Source organism: Elephantulus edwardii, unplaced genomic scaffold (genome assembly GCF_000299155.1).
Source record: "Elephantulus edwardii isolate Elephantulus edwardi_28Jun2011 unplaced genomic scaffold, EleEdw1.0 scaffold00207, whole genome shotgun sequence".
Classification (NCBI taxonomy): Eukaryota; Metazoa; Chordata; class Mammalia; order Macroscelidea; family Macroscelididae; genus Elephantulus; species Elephantulus edwardii.
The window spans coordinates 1,437,659-1,464,731 of NW_006399957.1; positions in this window are offsets into that span (position 1 = coordinate 1,437,659).

Here is a 27,073-nt window from a genome sequence, read left to right on the forward strand (position 1 = left end):
CTTACTCTCTCCTTACCCCTTTTCAAGTTTGTGCTTAAAATATTAATTTTTGCATTTAATGAGCTTGGTGATGCCTTTGTATTTCTCAATCTCATTCGTGCAAAACAACTGGAAATAAAAAGCAGGCACTGTGATATGCCACTGGACATGTCTGTTATTATGGGCATTGGACAAGTACATGGTTGCAGAAATGTTGCGCACATATGTAGTCATGCCTGTAGTGCGTGAGCGTTGGAACTGCAGGCTGTTGCATCGTGTACACCATTCATTGATGGCACATTACCCCACTGCGCTCACCGTGGATGTACTGTCAGAGGCCTTGTACTCCGTTATGCACATGGCATGTTTACACACTGTTGTACGCATTATATGTGTACCTTTGATGTGTACATAGTAAGTGCATATATATTTACACTGTTATATGCATTGTATGTGGACACGGATGGACACATTGTATATGCACCACAGCACTTGTGTATGTGCTACTGCATGTGTATACCATATTTGTGCATATCCTGTGTCCAATACTGTATGCACTGAATGTGTGCACCATTGATTGTGCACCCTGATATATGCATTGTTCATATGCGCCTTCGTATGCATTGTTTATGCAGCTGATTCACATACCAACAGATAATCTATTTCAAACTGCAAGGACAATGCTGCTTTTCAAAGACATTTTATTCAAAATAGCAGAAAAGGGGCAGAAAGGGACATTGTTTTGAAAAGTACTTGGTACCTTTAAGATTCTGTGAATGGTGATAGAAGATGCTTCTTTCCTAGACATAATGATCCTTGGCTGTCATCCTAAGACCTTTCTTTCCTCAGAATTTTTAACACACTGTCTCTTGATGTGGTGACTGGTCTTCCTTGGTGCATTCCAAGACCCACCTCAGTGCACACCTAACAGAAGAGGGGCTGGGGATACTGGGTGGTGCAGGAAGTGGAGCTGGGAGTCAGAGGTCACATGTTTTCTTGTTTAGGAAATAATTAGTGACTTCACCAAAAGGTCTGCAGTTCAAATCCATCAGCCCTGCCATGAGAGAAAGAAGAGGCTGCTCCTTGAAGATTCCCAGACTCAGAGACCCGACAGAGACTCATCAGGGATTGGGACTGCGTTTTTGAGTCTGTGGCTTTCCACTTGACGGGACCCAAGTAAGAGGAAATCATTGACAATTTTAATCTTGTCCCCATCTATCATGAAGCTGCCTGTTGGTCCAGTGGTGAGCATTTTTGTTTTCTTGATGTGCAGATGTAATCCATATTAAAGACTGTATTCTTTGATTTTCTGCAGCAAGTATTTCAAATCATCTCACTCTGAGCAAGTAAAGTTGTTTCATATGTGTGATGCAGGTTGTTGATAAGTTTTCTTCTGACCCTGATACCACATTCTTCCTCATACAGTCCAGTTTCTTGAATGGTTAGCTGAGCATACAGACTGAATAGGTATGGAGAAAGGGTACAATCCTGAAGCACACTTTTCCTGAGTTTAAACAATGCTATGTTTCCTTTAGACAATAGCTTCATTATCCACGCATAGGTTTTGCATGTTGCTATTGTTGTGCCATTGAGTCACTTGTGACTCATAGTTACCATATGCATAACAGCTCTGAGCCCTGCTCTATCTTGTGCTAACCTTATTGTCTCTGACACACCTACCCCATTACACCATCACTGAATAAATCCATCTCATTTAGGGTCTTCCCCTTTTGCATTGTCTATCCACCCTGTCAAGAATGATGTCTGTCTCCAAGGACTGGTCCTTCCTTGCAACATGCCCAAAATATGTTAAAAGAAGCTTCAGAATCCTTGCATCCAAGGAGCAGCCTGGTTTCACTCTCTTTAGGATGAACCTGTTTGTTGTCCTAGCAGTCCATGGTATATTCAACACTCTTCTCCAACACCACAGCTCAAAGGCCTCAATTCTCCTGTCCTCCCTAGTCATTGTCCAGCTTTCAGATGCATAGCACATAATTGTGAAGACCATGGTCTGGAGCAGGTGCACCTTAGTCTCTATACTAACATTGTTGCACTTCAGTGCTCTGGAGAGGTCCCTGACAGCAGACTTTCCCAAAGCAATTAATCTTTTAACTTCCTGGCTGCTGGTACCAAGAGTGTTGATTGTGAAGCTAAGCAACTTGAAGCTGTGAACAAGCTCAATCGCTTCACCATCTATCCTGATGCTGCCAATTTGCCCAGTGGTGAGAATCTTTGTTTTCTTGATGTTGAGCTTCAATCCATATTGAAGACTGCAGTCCTTGATCGTCTGCAGCAAGCAGAAGCCTTCTCAGCTTCAGCAAGCAGAGTTGTGTCATCTGAAAAATGCAGAGCTTTGATGAGTCTTCCTCTACTCCTGATGCCACATCCCTCCACATAGAGCTCAGCCTCCAAGATGATGTGTTCTTCATATAGATTGAAAAGCTACGGATATAGGACACATGCCTGGTGAAGAACCTTCTGTGATAGGTAGTCTTCCTTAATACTAGTACCTGGTATTTGGACGTTTTGCTGTTGTTGTTGTTAAGTGCCGTTGAGTCACAGGCGACTCATAGCGACCCTATGAAGGAGAGCCCTCAACACTTGGGTGTCTCTCATCCTCTCTCCAGGTTCATAGGGTTTCCAGAGGCAAGCTATTACAGAAGTGGATGCCACTCCTCCTTCCAAGCTTGTTTTAATCGGGGAGCTCCACCCCACTCTCTGTCCGCATTGGGTAACCAGCCATTAACACATTTGACACATCAGTGTCACAGTGTTCAGTCTCACAGCAACCACAAGTCATTGCTATACGGCAACTTGTACATCAGGGCTATACGACCTAGAGGAATGTCTGAACAAAAACAATGAAAGACAGGCCCAAGGACCAAAGATTGAAAGTCACCCACCTTCGGCTTGGTAGCATCGCCTTCTGTCCACTGGGCCAGCTGATCTCTCTCTCCATGTTGATATTATTGTTGTTAAGTGCCGTCGAGTTGCAGGCGACTCATAGCGACCCTATGAAGTAGAGTCCTCAACGCTTGGGTGTCTCTTATCCTCTCTCCAGGTTCATAGGGTTTCTGGAGGCAAGCTATTACAGAAGTGGATGCCACTCCTCCTTCCAAGCTTGTTTTAATAGGGGAGCTCCACCCCACTCTCTGGGTATTTGGACTTAGAGACTTCTAATCTCAGAGATACTGACTGCATCATAAGAAACTGGCAGCAGTGTGAGCCGTTCAGAATCACAGAAGCCCAGAAGTCTTGAAATGTAAGCCATCATAACCAGGGCTGGATAGGGGGAGAGAGTTGTCGAATGGCGTAGGCAGGAATAAAAGGGAATGCTGGTGGAGCAGGGAAAGGGGTGGGTCAAGACACATGTGTCAAGGGCAGGGACAACACTGAATCTATTGGTTGTTTCTATAATTGTGGAAATGTCTTTCTTCTGCTCCTTCCTATAGAATGCTTGTCTGTCAGATGCTGTTCTAAATCTTTGTATTTGAATTAAGGCAGACTAGGAACATGGATTGGTGATTCACTTCCAAATTAAAAGGGCTTCGAAAAACTATGTACAATAAAGCACACTTAGACTAGCAGATATGGCCACTGAGGCTGAGCCCTTAAATACGGAAACACAAAAGAAAAGAAATGTTTGTAAGCAGATACTAGTGATCGGAACATGGAATGTGAGAAGCATGAATGTAGGAAAATTGGACATTGTTAAGAAAGAAATGGAACGCATAAATATTGACACACTAGGTATTGGCGAAGTGAGATGGACTGGCATGGGGCATTTTGAGTCAGACAATCATACGATCTACTATGCTGAAGATGAAAAGGTGAGGAAAAATGGGGTTGCTTTCATAGTTTAAAAAGTCATTTCTAGATCCATCTTAAAATACAATGTTGTGAGTGACAGGTTTTACATAGGCACAATTAATGGCTCTGGAATTCCTATTCTTCTCAATGTTAACAATAATTTGTTATGTTCCCCACTGTCAAATGTCTTTGCACGGTCAATAATGCACAGATAGATATTCTTCTGGTATTTTTTGTCTTCAGCCAGAGTCTGTCTGTCATCAGCAATGATATCCCTGATGCCCCAGCCTCTTCTAAGCATAACTTCAGCCGTCAGCAGTTTAATCTTATGTGGATTTACAGTCAATGCCCTTTTACTAGCATTCAGGAGATCAAGAGACATATCGTATGTGGGGAAGTTTGCAGTCAGAGATCTCTCTAAATTACTGAGAATCAACGACATCAGTATGAAGACTAAAGTTCACCTAATTCAAACCATAATTTTTTCCTATCACTAGCTATGCATCTGAGAGTCAATGAATAAGGATGACAGAAGAATTGCTGTCTTTGAGCATCCCATGGACTGCCAAAAGGACAGACAGATGTTTCCTGGAGAAAGAATAGCCAGAATGATTTTTGAAGGCCAAGATGACAAAATTTTGTCTCAAATAATTTGAGCATGTTGTTAGGAGAGATTATTCTTTGGAGGACATGATTCTTGGAAGAATGGAAGGTCAGTGAAAGAGAGGAAGACCCTCAATGAGATGGATTGACACCGTTACTGCTGAAATGGGCGCAAGTACGTCAGAGATGATGAAGATGGCACAGGATAGTACAGGATTCAGAGCTGCTGTTAATAAGGACACTAGGAGTTGTGCTCAACAACACATAACACCAGCAATAACACTAAACCAGAGTCTATTAAGTAGGCAGTATCAGATGCAAACATTTGAAATAATATGAGGATTTCCAAAATTTATCACAGAAACAAAAAAGCTCCTGCTGCTGGGAAAATAGTGCTGACAGACCTCCTTGAAGCTGGATTGTCACAGACCTATGATTTGTAAAAACAAAGGAAGCAAGCAATTAAAAGCCCGTCAGCATCTGCAAAGCAGAATAAAATGAAGTGCAGGTGTGTGCAGCCACCTCAGCGACTCACCTGTGGGACTTGGAGAGCTGGCTGGCTTCTCCTCAACCCCATCTTTGAACGGAAAGAACCGTGGTGCCAAGCTCCCGCGGATCCTCTGCGTCCCTCTCAGAGCTGTGTGGCGAGTGCTGACGCCTGCTGGGACTTTGGCTGTCTCCTGCTCAAGTAAATGACCTGTTTGCTGATTGAGTTGTGCCCAGAGGAGACTACACTGAGATGCAGAGAGGAAAGAAGCGTCTTGCTTAGGCCGCCATGATGCCCACAGCCAGTCTGTCCTGTGGCGTTTGTGGGCTTGTGGGAGTTCAGGCCACCACAGCTCTTCATGCTCCACAGGCATCTCCTGTCCAGGTAGGAGACGAGTTTTTTTAAAAAGAAAATTTTTATTATTTACTAGTTTACTTATAAAGCTTGCATACATTGTTTTTCACACCAGATGTTTTTAATTTCCTTTACCCTCCTCTCCCTCCACCCATCAAATCGTGCAACCCTATGATTAACCATGATGCCTCCTGCCCATCCTGATCCCTCTGCTTCCACCATCTCCCCTTGGATTATACGCTTTCTACAGTGATAGTCTTATACAGTATTTGTCCTTATGAGACTGAGTTAATTCACTTAGTATAATGCTCTCCAATCCCTCTCAAGTTAGGTAGTAATTTACAAAATCATTGATCCTGAGTGCTATGTCGTATTCCATCATGTGCTTTCTGTTCCATACTATGCTTTCTGAGTCTATTTGATTGTGGTGGGAAATTTGGACTGTTTCCATGTTTTTGCGATGATGAATAATGCTGCTCTGAACATTGCTGTACACGTCTCTGTTTGTGCCTCAGTTCTCATTTTCTGGGAGTATATTCCAAGCAGTGGGTCATATGGAATTTCTGTGTTCAACCGTCTGAGGAAACACCAAACTGCCTTCCAGAGTGTTTGGACAGTTTTTCAATCCCACCAACAATGTATAAGCATTCCTATCTCAGCATATCCTCTCCAATACTTATTACCTGCTGTCCTGTTAAACTTTGCCACTGCTACTGGAGTGATATGGTATCTCATTGTGGTTTTGATATGCACCTCTCTTATTGCCAATGATTTGGAGCATTTCTTTAAGTTTCTGCTGACCATCTGAATATCTTCCCCTATAAAAATTCTTTCCATGATTTTGTCCAGTTTGTAATTTTGTGATCAGTTTTTTTCTTGTGGAAGCCCTGTAGGATTCTGTAAACTTTTAATATGAGACCCTTGTCTGAAATGATATTGCCAAATGTTTTTCCCCAGTCAGTAGGCTTTCTTTTCACTCTTTTGGAAAATGTTTTTTTACATGCACAGGGTTTTAATATTTAGAAGGTCCCATTCATTAATTTTATTCTCTCCAGATTGTATATTTTTGGCTGTACTTGGCAGTCTCTTTATGCTGTAGACTAAGCCATCTAAGCTTGATCTCAGTTTGTCTCTGATAAACTTTATGGTTTTAGGCTTTGTGCTCAGGTCTCTGATCCACCTTGAGTTGATTTTTTTTGTGTATGGTGTGAGATGTAGATCCTGTTTCAGCTTTCTGCAGGTAGCAGTCCAGTTTGGCCAGCACCATTTGTGGAAGAGGTTGTCATTTCCCCATTTGATAGGTTTTGTTTCCTTGTCGAATAACAGTTGACTATAGACAGATGGGTCCATTTCTGGGTTCTCAATTCTGTTCCCTTGGTCTATGTGCCTGTCACATAGTACCATGCTATTTTGGTTACTACTGCTGTGTAGTAGGTTTTGAGGTCAGGGAGTGCTATGCCTACCACTTCATTTTTGTTTTTCAGAAGTGCTTTGCTTATTCGGGGTCTCTTTCCTCTCCAAATACGTTTCACAATTTCCCTTTTGATCTTGAAAAATGAATTTGCTATCTATATTGGGATTGCGTTGAACATGTAGATTGCTTTTGGTAGCATTGTTTGACAGACATTTTAACACCCTGACAGACAGTCTCCTAGCTAGACTAGCAGGAGATGAGATTCTCCTGGCTGACAAAGCTCCTTTCTGATGATTATTATTTCTATTATGTTATTAATTTTGCTAGTAACTCATGATGATGCAGAAACAGTGTTTGTTGTGTGTCTAGCTCACCCACCTCACACAGGGTGATGCTGTCGGGGGTAAGGTTCTGCTTTCTGAGGTGACATGGTCGTTGAGGAGAACATGAAGATTGGAAAGCTCTGACCATGCTCGACAATCACTGCAGTCACAACCATTGTTTTCTCATAACTTGAAAGCTGCCAGCTGTGGAAGGTCAGGTGCCAAGGTTGGGAGGGTATGTCTCAAATGTGCACCCTGTCATGTGGATGTCCTGGTGAGCGAGCATCTGCTCAAGGCCACGTGGTTCTCAGCCCCATCGCTGCGGTCAAGGCTGGGACACATTAATGCTGCTAGGGTGGAATATCTCATATGCAAGGTAAGTGCAGACTTTCTCTTCAGCCTACCTACTAATATTGTGACTCTGAGATGTGGAAAGCACGTGAAACATCTCACTACAGGACAGTGGATAGCAAAAGGAAGCCTTGCTCCCTGGACCTTCTGTCTTGGAAGGGACCACTTGTTTGGAAGAGATTTTGCTTCTGCAGGCAGGTATTGTGCCGTTGGGAGAATGGCACGCCAGCCACACCTACAAGCTGCACCTCTGCAGTGGTGACAACACCCGAAAGTGTTTGCTGCACGTCAGTGAGTGAGCACAAGGTTTGCCTGGCTGACAGGAGGTCTGACCCTGGAAAAGAACCCCCAGGAGTGCTGAGTGGGTCTGCAGGTGGTTAGACACCCAGGGGCTGGGGGACTTGAAACAAAGCTCGGCCTTTGGACGCTGCAAATATGCACTACTTCCCTTCGAACTTTTCCTAACTCTGGGCTAGACCTCAGTGCAGTCTTCCCGCTGTGGTGGACAGTAGCTTGTGTCAGCTTTGCAGTACAGGAGATCATGGCTCCACCCACATGAAGGTTGCCAAGTTGTACCTCCCAGTCCTGATTGGAAGCAGTGAGAATCTTAGTCAAATGTTTTTGTTAAGAGTGTAAAATCCCAGAAATGTTTGATCTTTTATTAGTTGTTCTACTTACTAAACTGGGGAGTTCTGGTGCTAAGAAGCTGGGCTGCCAACCCAAAGGTATAAGGTTGGAATCCACCAGCTGCTCCACGGGAGAAGGAGGGGCAATCTCCTCTCATGTGATTTACAGCCTCTGAAAACCCACGGGATGGTCAGCTATGGATCAGTTCTGACTCAATGGTGCACAACAACAACAACAATTTATTGAACTAATCAAATAAACCCTTTTACACTCACTGTCATTGTGTTAGCCCAGCTTCATGGCAAACCCTCAAGTGCCGGAGTGTCCTTGCTCCGTAAGAGCTTGACTTCTCCGAGGTAGGAGAGCAGACTTCCCACAGGGCCCACTGGGGGAAGAAAGGGGCAGGGGCTCTCCCGGTGCTCCTGAGGTCTGGACCCACTTGATCCCAGCATCTCGTCTTCCTGCGCCCCGCCATCAGCCTCACCTCTCTCCTCATGATCTTTCACTTTTTCGTCTCTGGCAAGTGTGCAAACAGCTCCATTCATGTGCAACTATTGCCCTGGCTCTCACTTTCTCTCAGCATCAAGTGATGCCGTCACACACGCGTTATCCATTGTTCGTCATCACCGTTTGGCCATACTGTCCACTCGAAACACTGGAGAACATGAACCTGATGAGTTACAGTTGCCTCTGCATACGGGTGGTGACTTAAAACCCCGAGGAACCATGACAAGTCAGTGACACAGTTTGCAACTCTCTTTGTTCTGTGAAAACAGCAACAAAACATTAAAAAAATAAATAAACGTCCTTGATGGTGAATTCATGTGAACTTCTGCAAAAGCACAAGGCACTTGGCCAACAATAATATAAAATATTCTGATGGATGGAAAAGAGATTGAGGTTGTTAACAGTTACAGCATGCTCGGCTCTGCAATCAACACTCTTGGCAACAGCAGTCCGGAAATCAAAAGATGAATTGCACTGGAAAAATCTTCTGTCAGGAACCTTTCCAGAGTGCTGAGAAGCAACAACGTTAGTCTAGAGGCCAAGGTGCCCCTGATCCAGGCCATGGTCTTTGCATGCATCAGAGAGCTGAAGATGACTAAGGAAGACAGAAGAAGAATTGATGCGTTCAAGTTGTGGTGCTGGAGAAGAGTCTTGAACATGCCACGGACCACCAGGAAAACAAATAAGTCTTTCTTAGAGAGGGTGAAACCAAGTTTCTCCTTGGAGGCTGGGATTTTGAAGCTCCGTCTCACAGTGTTTGGGCATTGGCCAGGGGGGAGTGGTCCTTGGAGAAAGACGTCATGCTCAGAAAGATGGAAGGATAGCGCAGGAGAGGAAGATCCCGGACGAGATGGATTGATACAGTAACCGGGGCAATGGGGGTAGGTGAGTTGGAGTCAGTAAGACGGGCTCAGGACAGGGAAGGCTTCAGAGCTGTTGTACATAACATCACTATGAGTCACAGGTGACTTGACAGCTCATAACAAGTGTTCCTTTACTACAGACTCAAATAAGCAAAGAAGTCATGATGTTTGTACTGACTGTGGGCAGATCATGGCAGGAAACAATGAAAAGCATTCTCATGAAAGGTGAGAGCTACAACAGACCATGGAGAGAGGGCAGGATGAGGCTACTGTCAGTTCTCTTGAACCTAAAGTTGTCAAGAGCAGAGTAGACCCAAAGGCAAAGGACAACAACATAAACATCAAAGCTATTGCCCAAATGGGCTTATGCTGTTAGACAAATCTAAGTACAAACCAAAGCCATTGCCGTCAAGTTGTTTCTGCCTCCTGGTGGCCTTCCACCAGGTTTCCAGGCTCCCATAGAGACATGACAGAGGCTTCTCTTTCCTCCATGGAGTGACGGGTGGGCTTGAACTGCTTACCTCTCTGTCAACAGCTCCTCATTTTACCTACTAAGCCACTCTGGCTCTGTGTAGACTAATTAGCCACTGTTACTATCATTATTCTCCAATCCAGGGAGCTCTGGTGGCCTAGTGGTAAGAAGCTTTGCTGCAATCCTAAAGGCAGGAGGTTTGAATTCACCAGCTGCTTCCTGGGAGAAGGATGGGCAATCTCCTTTCATGTAACTAAGTGTCTCTGAAAACCCACTGGAGGGTCAGCTATGAGCTGGTTCCAACGTGGCAGCACACAATAACAAAAATGTCAAATAATTCATTAAGTTGCCAACTGATAACAATCATTTGCAGTACACAGGAGTAGTGAGTTTAGAATTTTTCCTTTTTACTAAAGTAATGAATTTTCTTAAATAAAAAAAAATCATGTGACTATGGGAAAGACAGAAACAACAGAAATGAGTTGTTTTTTTAAATAAAATTCTCTTAATTGTGATTTTAACAAAAGTTTACAGAAAAATTAGATTTTCATTCATTCATTATTGCACATTTTACCCCCCTCCCTCCTCTCTCCTTCCCCCCTCTTCCATGTCACTTTTTTTAAAAAAAATATTCATTCTTTGTCACTAAAGGACAAATACTGCAAAGCACCACTGTAACAAAAGAGGACTGACACGGGGGTTGGGGAGAAACTAAGAAACGGTGGGATAAATAATGAATACTTCATTGGAACAGTTGAAGGAAAGAACTATTTAAAAGGCATATATAATTAGGCATTATACATACAGGAACATCTTAGAAGACCAGGTTATTACAAAGAGGACTGGGGGGGTGGTAATTATGCAGCAAAGAAATGATTTGTTTTAAGCCACTTGAGAATAATGTCCTGTGCTCTGTGAGAGGGAAGACTGCACGTCGAATGCCATTTGCTCCAATCCCCAGGGACAGGCAGGCAGGGCAGGGAAGGTCAGGGTCAGGGTCAGGCAGATCAGGCTGAGGAGGGGCAGGGCAGAGATGAACATGACTGGCAAGGACAGGCAGAGCAGGACACGGACAGGCAGGGACAGGCAGGTGGAGCAGGGCAGGGCAAGACTGGGCAAGACTTGGCAGGGAGGAGACGAGGGCAGGTCAGGGCCAGGTAGAATAGGGCAGGGACTGGCAGGGCAGCAGAGAGCAGCGCAGGGCAGGCAGAACTTCCTGCACAGGTTTCCGAGGCTGTAAATCCTTACAAGACCCGGGTGTGCTATCTTTCTCCTCAGAGCAGCCAGTGGGTTTGAACCGTCAAGCTTTTGATTATTGCCAAATTCCTTCCCACCGTGTCATCAGGACTTGTTAAAACAAAGGTATTATGAATGAAGTGTTCAAACAGAAAGAGTTCTTCTCAAGTCAGTGGACCTGGGCTTGACAAGGCAGTTGCCACATTTACAGGAGAGTTAAAGCATGGAGAGTTTAATTAAAATTGTTACTTTAGATTCTGCTTACCAAATCTTACTCATTATCTTGGAAACTATCTCATCATTTTAGAATAATAGTGAGGCAGGTAGGTAAGAGAGGCCTCAGAAATAATGTGCAACCTGGCTGACAATGGGAAAAACCACTAACGTAGGTGATCTTGGTAAAGCTTGAATGAATACATTTTCGTTATGGTGAGGGTGGGTCGAACATGGTTTTCCACTGCAATAGTTTTATACGTAGAGTTCTGTGATATCAGTGAATTTCCTCACAAGTATGACCACCAGCTGAGGAGACCGCCTGCTAGTTCTGTCCATGGGGACCGAGGCCTCCCCAGGCAGGCAGCTGGCACTGTCGTCCACATGGAGGGAGTGGACAGACCCACAGTCTCTGAGAGTGGATGCAGCTGGACTCAGAGCAGGTCAGATTTGCTGTGCATGTGTGCATGCATGCGTGTGTGAGGGTGCACTTGTCTGTTCATACACATGTGAGAAGTGAAGGTGTCCATGCGGGTACACGTGCATATCTGTGTACCTATATGAATGCACATGTCCATGTGTCAGCTAGTGTGCAAGTGTGCATCTGTGTGCTCCATGTATAGTGGTGTGATTGTGCATCCCTGTGTGTCAGTGCACGTGTGTGTGTCCATATATGTGAACGGATACAGATAAACATGGGAGCCCACCGAGATGAGTCACTCACAATGTCAGCAGAGGTGATAGGCCCATAAACAGTGATTGTTGTTGTTGTTGTGTGCCGTCGAGTTGCTTGCGACTCATAGCGACCCTATGTACAACAGTTCTAAACTCTGCTCTGTGCTGTACCCATCTCATTGCCTCCGACACACTCATCCCGATTGCCCCAGTCACCAAATCAATCCATCTCCCAGAGGGCCTTCCCCTCCTGCGCCTGCCCTCCACCCTCCCAAGCATGATGTCCTTCTCCAAGGACCGGTCCCTCCTTACAACATGACCAAAGTATGTCAGACGAAGCCTCAGAATCCTTGCCTCCAAGGAGCAGCCTGGTTCAACCCTCTCCAGAATGAATCTGTTTGTTTTCTTGGCAATCCATGGTATTCTCAATACTCTTCTCCAACACCACAGCTCAAAAGCATCAATTCTCCTTCCATCCTCCTTGGTCATTGTCCAGCTCTCTGATGCATAACAAGGGATTGCAAAGACCATATGCACCTTTGTCTCCAGAGACACACCGTTGCTCTTGAGTACTTTAGAGAGGTCCCTAAACAGTGATAGAGTAGACAAAAATGCTACTGACTGAATGTGGAAAGATTTAAAAATCTCCAGCTGTTCTAAAGGATGTCCTCATCCCCAGCAACATGGACACCTGCCCACGTCAGTGTAACTTTCCCCAATCTCAAAATGGAGATCCAAGAGTGGATGGGTTACAGATCTCGGATTGTGCCTCAGTTCTCATTTTCTCTGGGGATATTCCTTCCTAGCTGTGGAATAGCTGGGTCACGTGGAGTTTCTATGTTCAACTTTTTGAGGAAACACCAAACTGTTTTCCAGAGTGGTTGCACCATTTGCCAATCCCACCAACAGTGTATGAGAGTTTCCACCTCTCCATATCCTCTCCAACATTTACTGCTTGCTGTCCTACTAAACTCTGCCACTGCTGCTGGGGTGAGATGGTATCTCACTGTGATTTTGATTTGCACCTCTCTCATTGACAGTGATTTTTAAGGAGTTCTTCATGTGTCTCTTGGCCATCCAAATTTCTGTCTCTGTGAAAAGTCTTTCCATGTCTTTTGCCCATTTTGCAATTGGGTTATCAGTGTTTTCTTCTGGAGGCCCAGGAGTATTATGTAAACTTTTGTTATGAGACCCTTGTCTGTGATGGTGCTCAGGCCAAATGTTTTCCTCAGTCAGTAGGTTTTCTTTTCACCCTGTTAGAAAAAGTGTTTTATGTAGCCAGGAATTTAATCTTTAGAAGGTCCCATCCATCCATTTAATCCTCTCCAGATTATGCCTTTCTGGCTGTATTTGCCAATCTTTAGATCATAGACTAGGCCAATGTCCATAGTAGTTATTTAGCATCATAAAATTATGGAAGCAGCCCAAATGTCCAACCACAACAGAATGGATTGAGAAATTGTGATACATTCAGATAATGGAATACTATGCATCACACAGAAGCAAAAATTTTGAAAATACTACACAATTTGGAAGAGACTGGAGAGTATTGTGCTGAGTCACCTAACTCAGTGTCATAAGGACAAATAGAAGGATAACTAGTAAAAAATGTATGGGGACCCAAGAGTGGAAGAGGTGGGAGCAGAGGGGTGAGGATGGGGAGAGGCAAAACCACAGGATTGCACAGTTTGCTGGGTGGAGGGAGGAGGTGAAGGAAATGACAAGGATCTGGTGAGGGCCCGAAAAGACAGAGTAATTATGACAAGGTCCAATGGTGATTGATTTTATAAAACATAGTTCAGGGGAATCACTATATGAAACACAATAAGAATAAAGAATATAAATTTTGTGAGCAAACAATATAAAATTTAAAAAGAATTACAAAAGAAAGCACGGGTTTATGGTTTCTCCACGACCAGAGATCCTGGTTTTGAGGAGGTTGGGAGGTGATATTACAGGAAAAGGTCAAGGTAATGATTTAGTGGGAAAATAGTGTTTGCTAGGACTTATTGGTTCTCTCTCAGAAATCTGACTTATTTATGACATGAGTCATTTTAAGATCTTGGATAGAAGTTCTCTTTCTTTTATGACACTTGTGCCTTTGTGTAAAATTGTGCTGTAAATGATGTTGACAGTGTCATGCAGAGGTACTGTATTTTGTTTTGTGTGTGCGTTGTAAAACTTTTCCACTTTATGGTCAAACAAAGCAGAGATGTGATTGTCAGATTCTTAGGGGGGAAAAAAGTTTTTTAAATTTGGAGACAACATCAAAGAAAGTAATATGTGGACAATAAAACCCCATAAGGGAAGAACAACCTAGCTTCTATTTACATATTTGCCCCTCCTTGAAGACTTGATGTGAGTTGGGTTTCGTGTATGGGAAACAAACATTCAGGGGCTCATTGTTGAGGTTCTTTCTCTTTTAAAAATTGTGGTTTTAGTGAAAATTTAGGGAAAGGCTAGGTGTTCATTCATTTACACGCATTTTCCTCCCTCTTCCTCCCCCTGATTCACTTTAAACGCAGGTCTTGTTGCAGATTGCTAGTTTCCACATGTGTAATGTCGAAAAATCTCTTCCTTTCAGGTAGCCCCTCCTTTCTCCTATCCCAGCGTGGTGGTCATTATCCGTTCTTTTCCTGCCCTGCCCTCCCACGCGTCCATCCTAGTTTTGTGTATTTATCCTTTTGTAAACTGAGATAATTCACTCACTATAATGTCTTCTTGACTTATTCATGTTTGAAGTGTTTTACAAGTTCATTGTTTCTCAGTGCTGTATAAAATTCCATTGTGTGGTTGTACTACACATTTTCTACCCATTTGTTTGTTGATGGGCACTTGGGCTGCTTCCATCCCCTCTCTGTTGTGAATAATGCTGCAGTAAGCATGAGTGTGCGTACATCTGTTTGTGTGATGCTTGTGTGACGGTGCTGGTCTCTCTAGTGTATAAGTACTGAGATAGCTGGGCCAAATGACATTTCTGTTTCCAACTTTGCAAGAAAGTGCCTGACTGCCTTTCAGAATGATTGTACAATTTTACATCCCCGCCAGTTGTGAATGAGAGTAATGATCTCTCCACATCCTCACCTGCATTTGTTGTTTATCTGTCCTGTTGATCTTTGCCATTGTTGCTTGTATGAGATGATACAACATTGCTGTTTTGATTTTCATCTTTCTGATAGCTAGGGATTTTGAACATTTCTTATGTGTTTTTCTTGCCATCTGAATCGCTTCTTTGGTGAAGTATAGATTCATACCCTGTGCCCATTTTGTGATTGAGGGTTTGTTGGTGTTTCTTTTTTTTTTTTTCCTTTTTCTTGTGAAGATGTTGGAGTATTTTATAAATTTTAGATATTAATCTCTTAACAGGTGTGCCATGTCAAACATTCTTCCCAGTCTATGGGCTTCTTTTTGACCATATTAGAGAAGTTTTTGATGTGCATAGGGGTTTGAAATTTATAAAGTTCAATTTATCTTCTCCTGATTGTAGGGCTTTTGTTACGTTTAGAAGTCTATATATGGGGCTTCTAGAGTGCTTTTCTCTGATGAACTTCATAGTCTGGTTCTACACCTAGTTCCCTGATCCACTTTGAGTTGATTTTTGTGGTGTAATCTTCAGCTCAGATCTGAGGACACTCATAGCTTTTTTTATCGAAAGGAGCTAATTGCTAGGAAATGCCTGGGAGAGTAAATACTCATTGTGGCAGTCAGAGCCCACTCAAAGGTGACCTTCTGTTGGGTTTCTAAACCTGTAAGTCTCACAGATGTAGAATTTCTCCTCAGGAACAGCGGGCTAGTGGGTTCACATCGCTGGAGGCATGTGACATTTAGGTTAGCAGCGCAGCTCCCTCTGGGTCTCTCCCGAGCTCCCAGGTGAAGTAGAGGGTTGGGGGAGGGGGTAGGCAGCTTCTCTGTGTGATGGATTGAGACTGTGTTGCAACAATGGGTCCAATGCGCTGAGATTGTGAAGATGGCTCAGGGTTGGTCAGAGGTCTGTTCTCTGGCAGAGGCCCGTTGTGGCTCGTGACGGACGACGATGGCTCCTCAACACAGCTGCCGCGTCCCCAGGCTAGCTGGTCTTTGGTGCTATGATCCGAGATAAAGAGGGTGCAGGTGCATCACTGTCCTCAACTTGAAGGCTGCACACAGTCCTGTTGACTCCTCATTCAAGGAAGGGAAATCGACTTCTAAGTCCTCCTGGGACTTTCCATCAGTGTGGCCGGCTTGGGGCAACTGGGACTCTCTGGGCTTCTCTCCAAGGTCACAATCCCACGAATCCTCTCCCTGCTGACCCAAATGGAGGGACTCTGGAGACCTGGGGGCAGCTCAGCTTCAATTTCCCTGGGCTTCCTGATAAAAACAGGCTCTTTTACTCCTCCATAGTCCTGTGGGTCTGTGCCCAAATGTTGGAACATTGCAGTCATTCACTGCTATGAGACAGACACACAGACAGAGGGAAGCATGGACTTTGACAACGCTACTTTCTAATGTCCATGCTATAGTTAACAACTGTTACGGAGATGTAACACGCCAAAAACCTTTTCAAATTCCACTGCCTACCAATGCTAGGAAAGCTATCCATTTGATATTTAAACAGGCTGAAAGAAGACTGACTTTATAACACACAGCGGAGAACGACAGACATCTGGGTCTAGGCTTTGGTTAGCAAGGCAACATAAGATCTATTATTTCACCAGCTATCAAAACCAAACCTACAGCTACCAAGTCGTTCAGCTTCACTATGACCTTCTAGTGGGTCTCCAAGGTTGTAAATATTTATAGGAGGAAACTTCCTACCTTTCTGCCAATGAAAGTTGTTGGACTGAAACCAGGATCCTTTCATTTACCAACCCAGCATGTAACCATCTCAGCACCAGAGTTAGAGCCCAGTAACTGTCAGCTCCTAGCATCTACACAGGTAACAGATAAAGACCTTCTGAGGTGGTTTTATTTTGGCACAAATTTAAAATGTATAAGATTAGAATATGTCCATTCTACTAAAGAATAGTACAGATTTATTTATTTCCCAAGTTTTCAAAAGGGTAACACATTGATGACTCTTCTTTTCGTTCATTAAGTCCACACGAAGAGAACCATGTGTGGGTTCAGAAGTCCCTGGGTGGTACAAATGTTCACATGCTTGAGTGTTAACAGGAAGGTTCCAGGTTCAAGTCTACCCAGGGACAAATTGAAGGAAGACCCCCAAGAGTGATTTTGAAACATCATCCATTGCTAGTCGGTGGGTCATGTTTCTGCTCTATCACTCCATGGTGGTGGAGACTGGAGTGGACTCAGTGACAGCTAGCTTGGTGGCTTTTGTTTCTGGACATGGAGGGCATCATTGTGAGAAGCTTGACAAGAGGGTCACCTGAGTGAATGTGCAATCACGTGCTGGCTTTGTCCTTGCATAGTCCCACTGCATAGATGTTCAGCGACACACAGAGTGGACCCAGGGGAAGCCAGAGAGGGCTGGATGGGTGTTGGGAAGGCAGCTGAGCACTCTGCCCACTGTTTCCAGAGAAGTTACCAGCTCTGCTCCTGTAAGCCTCAGCCGATGCTATGGACTGGGGCCAGCAGGACCGCAGGGATCTGCCTGGGAGCTCGCTGAGTGCAAGGGCAGCCTCACCTTACTCTAGGCACTGCACTCAGTGATGTCCCAAGGGGGCAAACCCCTCATTCCAACGTCTTCCAGGGAACGCAGCCAGACGAGCAAGGTCATGAACACCGTGCACACTGGACAATGACCACACATCGTCAGTGCTTTCCACGCTGGACTGTGGCCCGTGTAATCACTGACCTGCTCACTGATCAGTGGCTACCTGTGGACATGGTCCACCTCTTTCCGACAGCTGGCTCCGGACACCCAGTGCCACATTGCTCATGATGAAGCCCTGGGAGCTGCTGGTCCCTCTTAGGCCTCTGCTGCTCTGCCCAGTGCAGCGAAGGGACTGGGAGACGGTGCTCAGCTGCTCCAGGTGCCCGAGTCACTTTTGGGCTCTTAATTCCTTTATGCTGATTTCTATGTAAAGGGGAAATGGTATTTGCCATTTTAAAAAGGGATTTATGGGGATGAGTTAGGAGAATTTTTTAAGATACAAGTATGCAAGAGTTTAGTTTTCAGGTTTTTTTCCTGTGAGGAAATTTTTTCTGTCTGTAACTTCTGTGCCTCTGTTGTCTGTCATATAACTGGGTCCAAGTGAAGGGACAGTCCTGCCCTCTAAGTGGCCTGGGGCCCTTCAGTGCACTGGTCACATGGGGGACACTTCCCTCCTTGCCCCTGTCCCAGTCCAGAGCAGAGTGGGCCCCAGATCAGGAGCTGTCTCCTCCAGGCTGGGTCTGCACGCTGCTCGGCTCACCCAGAGCCTTGCTTTTTCAGCAGGCTGCCTCTGGCACCCTGCCTTTTGCCCTCCCAGAATCTGCAGGGATGCTGGATCAGGTCCTGGCTTCCAAGGTGGCTGTGCCCCTGTGCCCTGAGCCTGCAGAAGTGGAGGACAGTGGACACAGGCAAGCAGGTGTTGGGAGGGTGGCTATCTTTGTGCCACCTGCAGCAGATGTCCTAATGCCAAGTGTCCAGCCAGGGTCCAGCCAGGAACCCATTCCTATTTGGAGCGGGCCTCAGTGCTGGGCCCCCCTGTCCCCAGCGTCAGCCCAGCCTCTGCCCAAGTGTCACCATCCCCTTCGGCCCTGGCATGCTCCGGAGCGAGCTGGCATGAAGAAGCACCACTGAGGGGGTGCACTGCCTCTCATCCCGACCCCAGAGACTCGATGGCAGATTGTGGACTCAATTACTCCAGTGTCAGGTGATTATCTGAGGCCTTAATGTAATCTTCCATTCACACATACCATATTTCAATTACGGCAGCTATGAAACAAGCTGTGTATTCAAATCACCAATCACCTTATCAGCACTGAACAATGTCAACGGTAAGAAACGCCAGCTGAAGGCAATTACACATGTGTTGAGAACCGATTATGATGACTCTCTGCGGTATTTGTGATGGGCTGGGGGATGCTTGGAAAATTTAATTTAATGACAATATGCTTGCTGTACAATCCATAACACCTCCTGGATCCAGCGTGGGGCTATTAAAACTGATAGGAGCATATTATCACCGCGCGAGCGCCGGGCTGGGAGGGCGCTAGATGTCTCTACAGGGAGTGTCAGGCAATTTCTCCACATATTTCTGAGTGAGCAGACAGCTTCCGACTCCAGCTGCACACTGAAGGTCCCCCACCCCCGCCACCCTAGCTGAGCTAAGGTGTTCCTGGCTGGCCCTTGTTGCTGTTGGTGTGTCAGCCAGTGCCCACTGCACACTGGGTATGCACCTGCCACCATCATTCTGCCGCTCTGTTAGTCTCGTGGGCAAAGGATTAGGAAGGAGAGCAGATTGAGGACAAACTGGTGGCCAGTCATATGCCTTGTGTGTGTCTCGAGCCTGGCTCTCCTCCCTGACCAGCACTGCTCCCCTTCCCACTCCCTGTGCAGGAGTCTTGGCCCAGCTCCTGTAACTGCCATGCTGCACTGCAAGGTGACCTGGCACGGAGAGGCAGCAGTGGGTGATGAGCACATGCCTAGATGGCCTGCAGCAGAGTGCCTCCACTGAGGCGGCGTCTCATGTACACAGTCAGTGTCCTAGGTGATTGTGTGCCAGTCAGAGACGTCTCTGCAGGCCCACAGCAACCTTGCACGATGGTGGGTACTGGGTGAATGTGAGGTGGAGAGGGACGGTCGGGAGGTAGAGGGAGGATGCCTGGACCAGGGAAGTGAAGACAGCATCATCTGCCTCGTCTGCGTGATGTCAATGCCTGTCCAGCTCTAGTGCATGCGAGGTTTGAGACGAGAGCCATCTTGGCGGTGATGGCAAGGTTATATCAGCCTGGCTGGATTGGGATTCTTGGAGGCTTGTGGTTATGTAGTAACACACTTTGTCAGTTATACAGCGATGTCATTTGCAAGTTTTCTGTGTTGTAATCTGCCAGTTATGCAATGATGCAATTTTTCAGTTAGGCAACGATGTAATGTGCCAGCTATTCAATGATGTAATTAGGAGGCTTTGCGATGGTGTGACGTAGCAATCAGGCAGTGATGTAGTCTGACAGTTATAGAAAGATGTAACTTGGTACTTAGGCAATGTTGTAAGTTGATGGTTACATAATGATGTAACTTGTTGATTATGTAATGATGTAAAGTGATTTGTTGGTTATGTAATGATGCAGTTTGGAAGCCATATGAAATGTACTCTGGTACTCTGACCCTGCTGGTGGCTGTGTGGTTGGACTGTGGTCAGTCTTAGGGAACTGAGTCCCCTGACCACAAAAGCCCCATTGGCATCAATGAAAGGGTCCCCTGGGCAAATTTATTCTAGGTCCCATAGCTTTCCTCCTAAAGAGTCACAAATCAAAATCTACCCCGCTCATACACAAAGCAATGGAATTTAAGAAGAAAAAAAACTTTCTTCTGGATTGGTTAAAGGAGGGTTGAAAGCATAGAAGAAATTTTTGTAAGATGACAAATAACACTGATCTATATATGATCATAAGTAATTTTAGAAATCTAAAAAACTATACAAAATCTCTGGTTGCTTAATTGTAAGAAGTTGTGCTGTCAACCCGAAGGCACACACTTAGAATCCACCATCTGCTCCCTGGAAGAAAGACGGGCAGTCTCCTCCCGTGCAATTTACTGCCTCTGAAAACCTGCTGGAGGGTCAGCTATGAGTCCATTCCAACTTGACAGCACATAACAATAGCAAAAAAAAGTCTTTAAAAAATCTGTTTGTTAATAAAGACTGTAGAGAACATCTATAGAGAACTGACAGAGATCCAGGGATTCAGAGGAAGCCGTGATACAAGGTAAAGAGTTGCTCCTATCAGATGGGTCTTGACTAAAATCAGAAAATGCCAGAAGGCGGTTTCTTGTATTTGATTTATTTTTAAAATGTTTATTGAATTGCATGTAATCATTCATATACATTGTTTGATTCATGTATATAGTGGGTTTTTAAAATTTTATTTTATACTGATTTATTTATAAAGTTCAGATACATTGTTTTTCCCACTGGATCTTTCCCATTTCCATCACCCCCTCCGCATCAAATTGTGCGACATTATGATTAATCACCCCACCTCTGCCCATCCTCACCCCTCTGCTTCCACCCTCCCCCTCTTGGGTCTTAATAATTATTCTACAGTAACAGTTTTGTACAGTATTTGTCCTTATGGGACTGACTGAGTTCACACAGCACAATGCTTCCCAGTCCCTCCCAAGTGAGGTAGGAACTTACAAAATCACTGTTCCTGCGTGCCGCATACTATTCCATTGTGTGAATTACCCCATAATTTCTCAATCCATTCGTTTGTGGTTGGGCACCTGGGCTGTTTCCATGTTCTTGTGATGGTGAATAACGCTACTATAAACACTGAGGTACCAGTCTCCATTGTGCCTCACTTCTCATTTTCTCAGGGTATATTCCAAGAAATCAAAAAGAGCTGAATAGAAAATTTCAAAAGGCAGCTCGGGACAACAAAGCAAGATACTATAATGAAATATGCAGAGAGCTGGATTCAGAAAATCAAAAGGATCAACCTCGCTCAGCTGAAGGAGTTTAAAAGCAAATTCAAGCCACGGGTGGAAATACTTAAAGATAGTTTGGGTAGAATGTTGAATGATCTAGGAAGTATAAAAAGAAGATGGAAGGAGTACACAGAGTCACTGTATCAGAAGGAACTGGAGGACACAGAGGAATTTAATGAAATAATATATGAGCAAGAACCTACGGTGATGAAGGAGGAAGTTCAAGTTGCTCTGAAGGAATTGGCAAAAAACAAGGATCCAAGAGTTGACAGCATACCAATTGATTTATTTCAACAAACAGACTCTGCCCTGGATGTGCTCACTAAGTTGTGCCAGGAAATCTGGAGGACAGCCAGCTGGCCAACTGACTGGAAGAAATCGATATTTGTTCCCATTCCAAAGAAAGGTGACCCAACAGAGTGTGGAAATTATTGAACAATATCATTGATATCACATACAAGCAAGACTCTGCTGAAAATTATCCAAAAATGTTTGGAACAGTATGTCAACAGAGAACTGCCAGATGTGCAGGCTTGATTTAGAAGAGGTCATGGTACTAGGGATATTATAGCTAATGTAAGCTGGATTTTGGCAGAAAGCAGAGAATACCAGAAGAATGTCTATCTGTGCTTCATTGTCTATGCAAAGGCATTTGACTGTGTGGATCACAACAAGCTGTGGCTGACTCTGAGAAGAATGGGAATCCCAGAACATTTGATTGTGCTAAGAGAAACCTATACTTGGACCGAGAGGCAGTCGTCAGAGCAGAGCAGGGAGACACTGGATGGTTCAAAATCAAGAAAGGGGTCTGTCAGGGATGTATTTTGTCTCCATACCTTTTCAATCTGTATGCAGAACAGATCATCAGAGATGCTGGGCTGTACGAGGAGGAATGTGACATCAGGATTGGTGGAAGAATCGTCTACAACCTGCGTTATGCAGATGATACAACCCTGCTCGCTGTAACTGAGGAGGACTTGAAGTGCTTGCTACAGAAGGTCAAGGATTGCAGCCTCCTATACGGATTGAAGCTCAACATCAAGAAAACAAAGATTCTCACCACTGGGCCAATTGGCAGCATCAGTATGGAAGGTGAAGAGATTGAGATAGTTAACAGTTTTAGTTTACTTGGTTCCACAGTCAACACTCTTGATAACAGCAGCCAGGAAATCAGGAGATGAACTGCATTGGGAAAGTCAGCTGTGAGGGACTTCTCAAGAGTACTGAAGAGCAACAACGTCAGGCTGGAGACTAAGGTTGTGCCTGATCCAGGCTATAGTCTTTGCAATTATGTTCTATGCATCAGAGTGTTGGGTAGTGAATAGGGATGATAGAAAGAGAATTGATGCCTTTGAGCTTTGGTGCTGGAGATGAGTGTTGAATATACCATGGAATGCTAGGAGAACAAACAGGTTTGTCCTGGAGAGGGTGAAGCCAGAATGTTCCCTGGAGTCAAGGACTCTGAAACTTCATCTGACATACTTTGGGCATGTTGCAAGGAGGGACTGGTCCTTGGAGAGGGACATCATGTTTGGGAGAGTGGAGGGACGGCGCAGGAAAGGAAGACCCTTAATGAGATGGATTGATTCTATGAGTGGAGTGGTGGGAATGAATGTGTTTGAGACAGCGAGTTTGGCACATGATAGAATGGCATTTAGGGCTCTTGTACATAGGGTTGCTATGAGTTGCAAACGACTCGATGGCACATAACAACAACACTAACAACACATTCCAAGCAATGGAATAGCTGGGTATATGGAGTTTCTATGTTTAACTTTTTGAGAAAATGCCAAACTGCCTTCCAGAGTGGATGCATTTTATTGATTCTGCAAAGGCATTTAACTGTATGGATCATAACAAATCATGGATAACATTGAGAAGAATAAGAATCACAGAACACCTAACAGTGCTTAAGTGAAACATATATGTAGACCAAGAATAAGTTTTCTGAACAGAACAAGGGAAAGCTACATGGTTTTAAAAAGTGGATAATGAACACTACATTGGGACAGATGAGGGAAAGAATGGTCCAAAAGAAATATATAATTATTATATGGATGGTAATAACTGGAATAAGAAGTGCATTGCAAAGTGGGCTAGGGGAGGTTTAGGGAGGGAAGAAAATGTGCAACAATGAAAGAATAAAAGAATTAAAAAAATAAAATCAGGAAGAAGTGTGTCGGAGTTGTATCCTCTCAGTACACTACTGCATCTGTTTGCAGAACAAATCGCTCGAGAAGCTGGACTCTGGAGAAGAATGTGGCATCACAGTTGAGGGGAGGCCCCTGAACAGCCTGCTTTATGCAGATGACACCATCTTATTACAGAAAATGAAGAAAGCACTTACTGAAGAGGATCAAGGACTTTAGCCTCCAATATGAACGTCATATCAATGTCAAGAAGACAAAAATCCTCACCACCGGTTGATGGACAACATCATGATATAAGGATAAAAGAAGGAAGCTGACAGTTATTCATTTTACTTGGGCCAGAAATCAATACCCACAGTGGCAGCAGGCAAGAAGTCAAAAGAGATGCTGCATTGTGAAAGTTTGCTGTCAGGGACATCCCCCAAAATGGCAGAGTTATGATGTTAATTTAAAGATTCAGGTGCACCTGATCCAGGTCTCAGTATTTGCAATGACTTCCTGTGCATCTGGAAGCTTGGCAGTGACCAAGAGTGACAGAAGAAGAATCACTGCCCTTGTGTTGTCGTGTTGGTGAGGAGTGCTTGATATGCCCCAGGCTGCAAAAGACTAAGACGGTCTGTGTCACAGGAAGAGCAACCTGGGCACACCTCAGAGGTAAGGAGAGGGGTGCTTTGTCTCATAATCTAAATGCATGTTCTCAGCAGGGGCCAGTCATTGGGAAAGGACATAAATCTAGGAAAGAGAGAAGGTCAGAGAAAAAGATGCAGACCTTCATCAATGGGTCTGAGTGGGGCAGAGATTGCGGGCCGGTGCAGAATGGGGTAAGGTTCACTAATCGCCATGAGTTCAGTCAACTTCACAGACTTAGTGACAGCATCACGGTCCTGCTTTAATGCCAACTTGATTGTGCAGAGCATTTTGTTTGTGTGCTTTTATAAATGGAAGGCGTCCTGGTGTCATATTGAGCAAGCACTTAGTTGCTAACCAGAATGTCAGTGGTTCAAGCCCTCCAGCAGCTCTGTGGGAGGAAGATGTGACAGTCTTGATCTGTAAATATTTAGAGGCTTGGAAACCCTGGGAGGCAGCTGTATTTTGTCATAAAGGCTCACTATGAGTGAGAAGCAACTCAATAATAACAGGTAGTAATGAGTTTTCATACGGGAGTTTTATTTAAAAAAATACCTTATACTGGTTTACTTACAAAGTGCAATTTGCTGTTTTTCATACTGGATTTCCCCCCTTTCCTTTACCCACCCCTCCCTCCACCTATCAAATTGTGTGACCCTGTGATTATCTGTCCCTCCATCATATTCTTATGATAGACTATGATTCTTAGTTATCCACCTGCTCCTTATTTATCAACTGTGTTTTTAACCAACATCTCTCATTTATGACAATGGTATAAAAACTACTGTCTGATTATTTTGTGCACTTATGATGTATGTTGTTTCTAACGAATTCTGAGCTTCGAGGCAAGGCTAAAACTGGCAGTGCTGGTTAAGGTTTTATGCCAGCTTGGCTTTGCCAGGATTCTCAGCGTTTGGCACTTGGGTAATGATGTAATTCAGCATTTCTGTTATGTTATTTGGCGTTTCTGCAATGATGTAATTTGGCAGCTATGTTATGATGTAGTCATTTATGATCTGATATGGCTGCCTTCCATTTCTGTACACTGAAGATTTTCACATAATCATGTAGAATGGGCATGCTTTTTGAGCACTTGATCCTTTACTAGCCGTGTCATTATGACAGTAAGTACTCATCACCTCTGTCCCTCGTTCAGCATCCTCTGTGTGCTGTGACTCAATGCAGCATCACCCCCATGGAAGGTGGATGCTGTGCTATTACAATCTGATCTGTGGGTCAACTTAACCTCCTCAAACCCTGTGTGTATTTTCTTTGTTTATTTCGTTTATTATTTACCTCCATGTATTGGCGTTCTAACAGCTTGAAGACAGGTATCTGCGTCTGCTTTTCCCCTGCTATACAGTTGGCTCTGCTCATGCTAACTCTCTGTACAACAGACTGCACAGCTGCCTGGACTGGGCTGAAAACTCAGTAAATGTTTAGGGAGGAATTTGTGATGTTTTAAACATACACGCCTAATCATTACTTGACTTTTGGATTCTGCTGTATGTAATGGCAATGTGTTTCAGTATTAGTTTGCCAATTTTAATGGTGATTCTTTTAAAATAAGTCCAATGTCTTCTTGGACTCTGGTGAGTGCTGAGTTGACAGTGCTTTCTAGTTATAAGCTGTGAGCGCTGGTGTCCTGGTGTCAAGAAGCTGTACAGCAATCCCAAAAAGGCACGTGGTTCGAGGCCACCAGCTGCCATGCTGGAGAAGGACGGGCAATCTTCTCCTGTGCAATTAACTGCCTCTAAAAATGCTCCAGAGGGTCAGCTAGGAGGTGGTTTGGACGTGATGGTCCACCACAGCAACAACAGTTATGAGCTAATGTGCGACAGAACTGGACTGAAGGTGACTAGGAGAACTTGACTTCCTTCCGAGGGAACTGAGGTCCCAGCAAATGAACCTCCTCAGAAAGATCACAGAGGGTGGTGGGCACTGCATGTGGAGAGGGCTATCCCCAGGAGAGTCTCAGGGCTCTGAGGCCAGGTGTCTCTACTACCATTCACCCCACTCGGTGGTGGGAAACTGTTTGCAAAGTGCTTGCATCAGGCTGCCCCAGCACCCAGCCCCTTTTCAACCTCACCAAGGAGACAGTGTGACAGGTGGGACCCCTGACCCACTTGAAAAGTTAAGACTCAACTGTTGGAGGTAGATAATTTATTAAGATATTGTCTTTCCTTTTTTAGTGTGATTATTGTCATGGAGACAGAAAATGAAATATAACCTGTTTCTATTTGATCAACCTCACAAATGAATGCATATTTTTTCTTTTCGGAGACTGTGCTGAATAAGTTGGCTGGTTCATGCATGCAGATAGTGTGATCCACTTGTGGTTTATTTGAAGCTTAGAGAACATAAGCTGAGTCACTAACACAAGCAAACAGATGCTCTTAGGTCAGGGTGTTACCTAATGTCAGACATGCTGGGCTTCCCTTCCAGCTGCACTGAGTTGGCTGCATCCAGAGGGCTGTTCATGGAGAGTGAGACTGCTGTGTGGTTCTCAGGAGAAGGCCCTGCTGTCACAAGGGGCTCTTCAGTGGGCAGTGGTGCCTGTCCACCCCTCTAGGGGATGCTGGACAACAGCTGAGATATTCCCACAGTCGGGAGAGTGTGAGAGGGTGTGTGTTACTACTTCTAGTGGGTAGAGATGCAAATGTTGCTCAATATCACATAGTGTCTGGGCATCCCCACCACAGCCTGATGCCCGTAGTGCCCAGACTGAACCCAGCCATAGGCAAACATACTTAAGTACCACACAAGAGTCCTGGGGGATAAGAGTCCTGGCATGCCCAGAGTCTGGGGGAC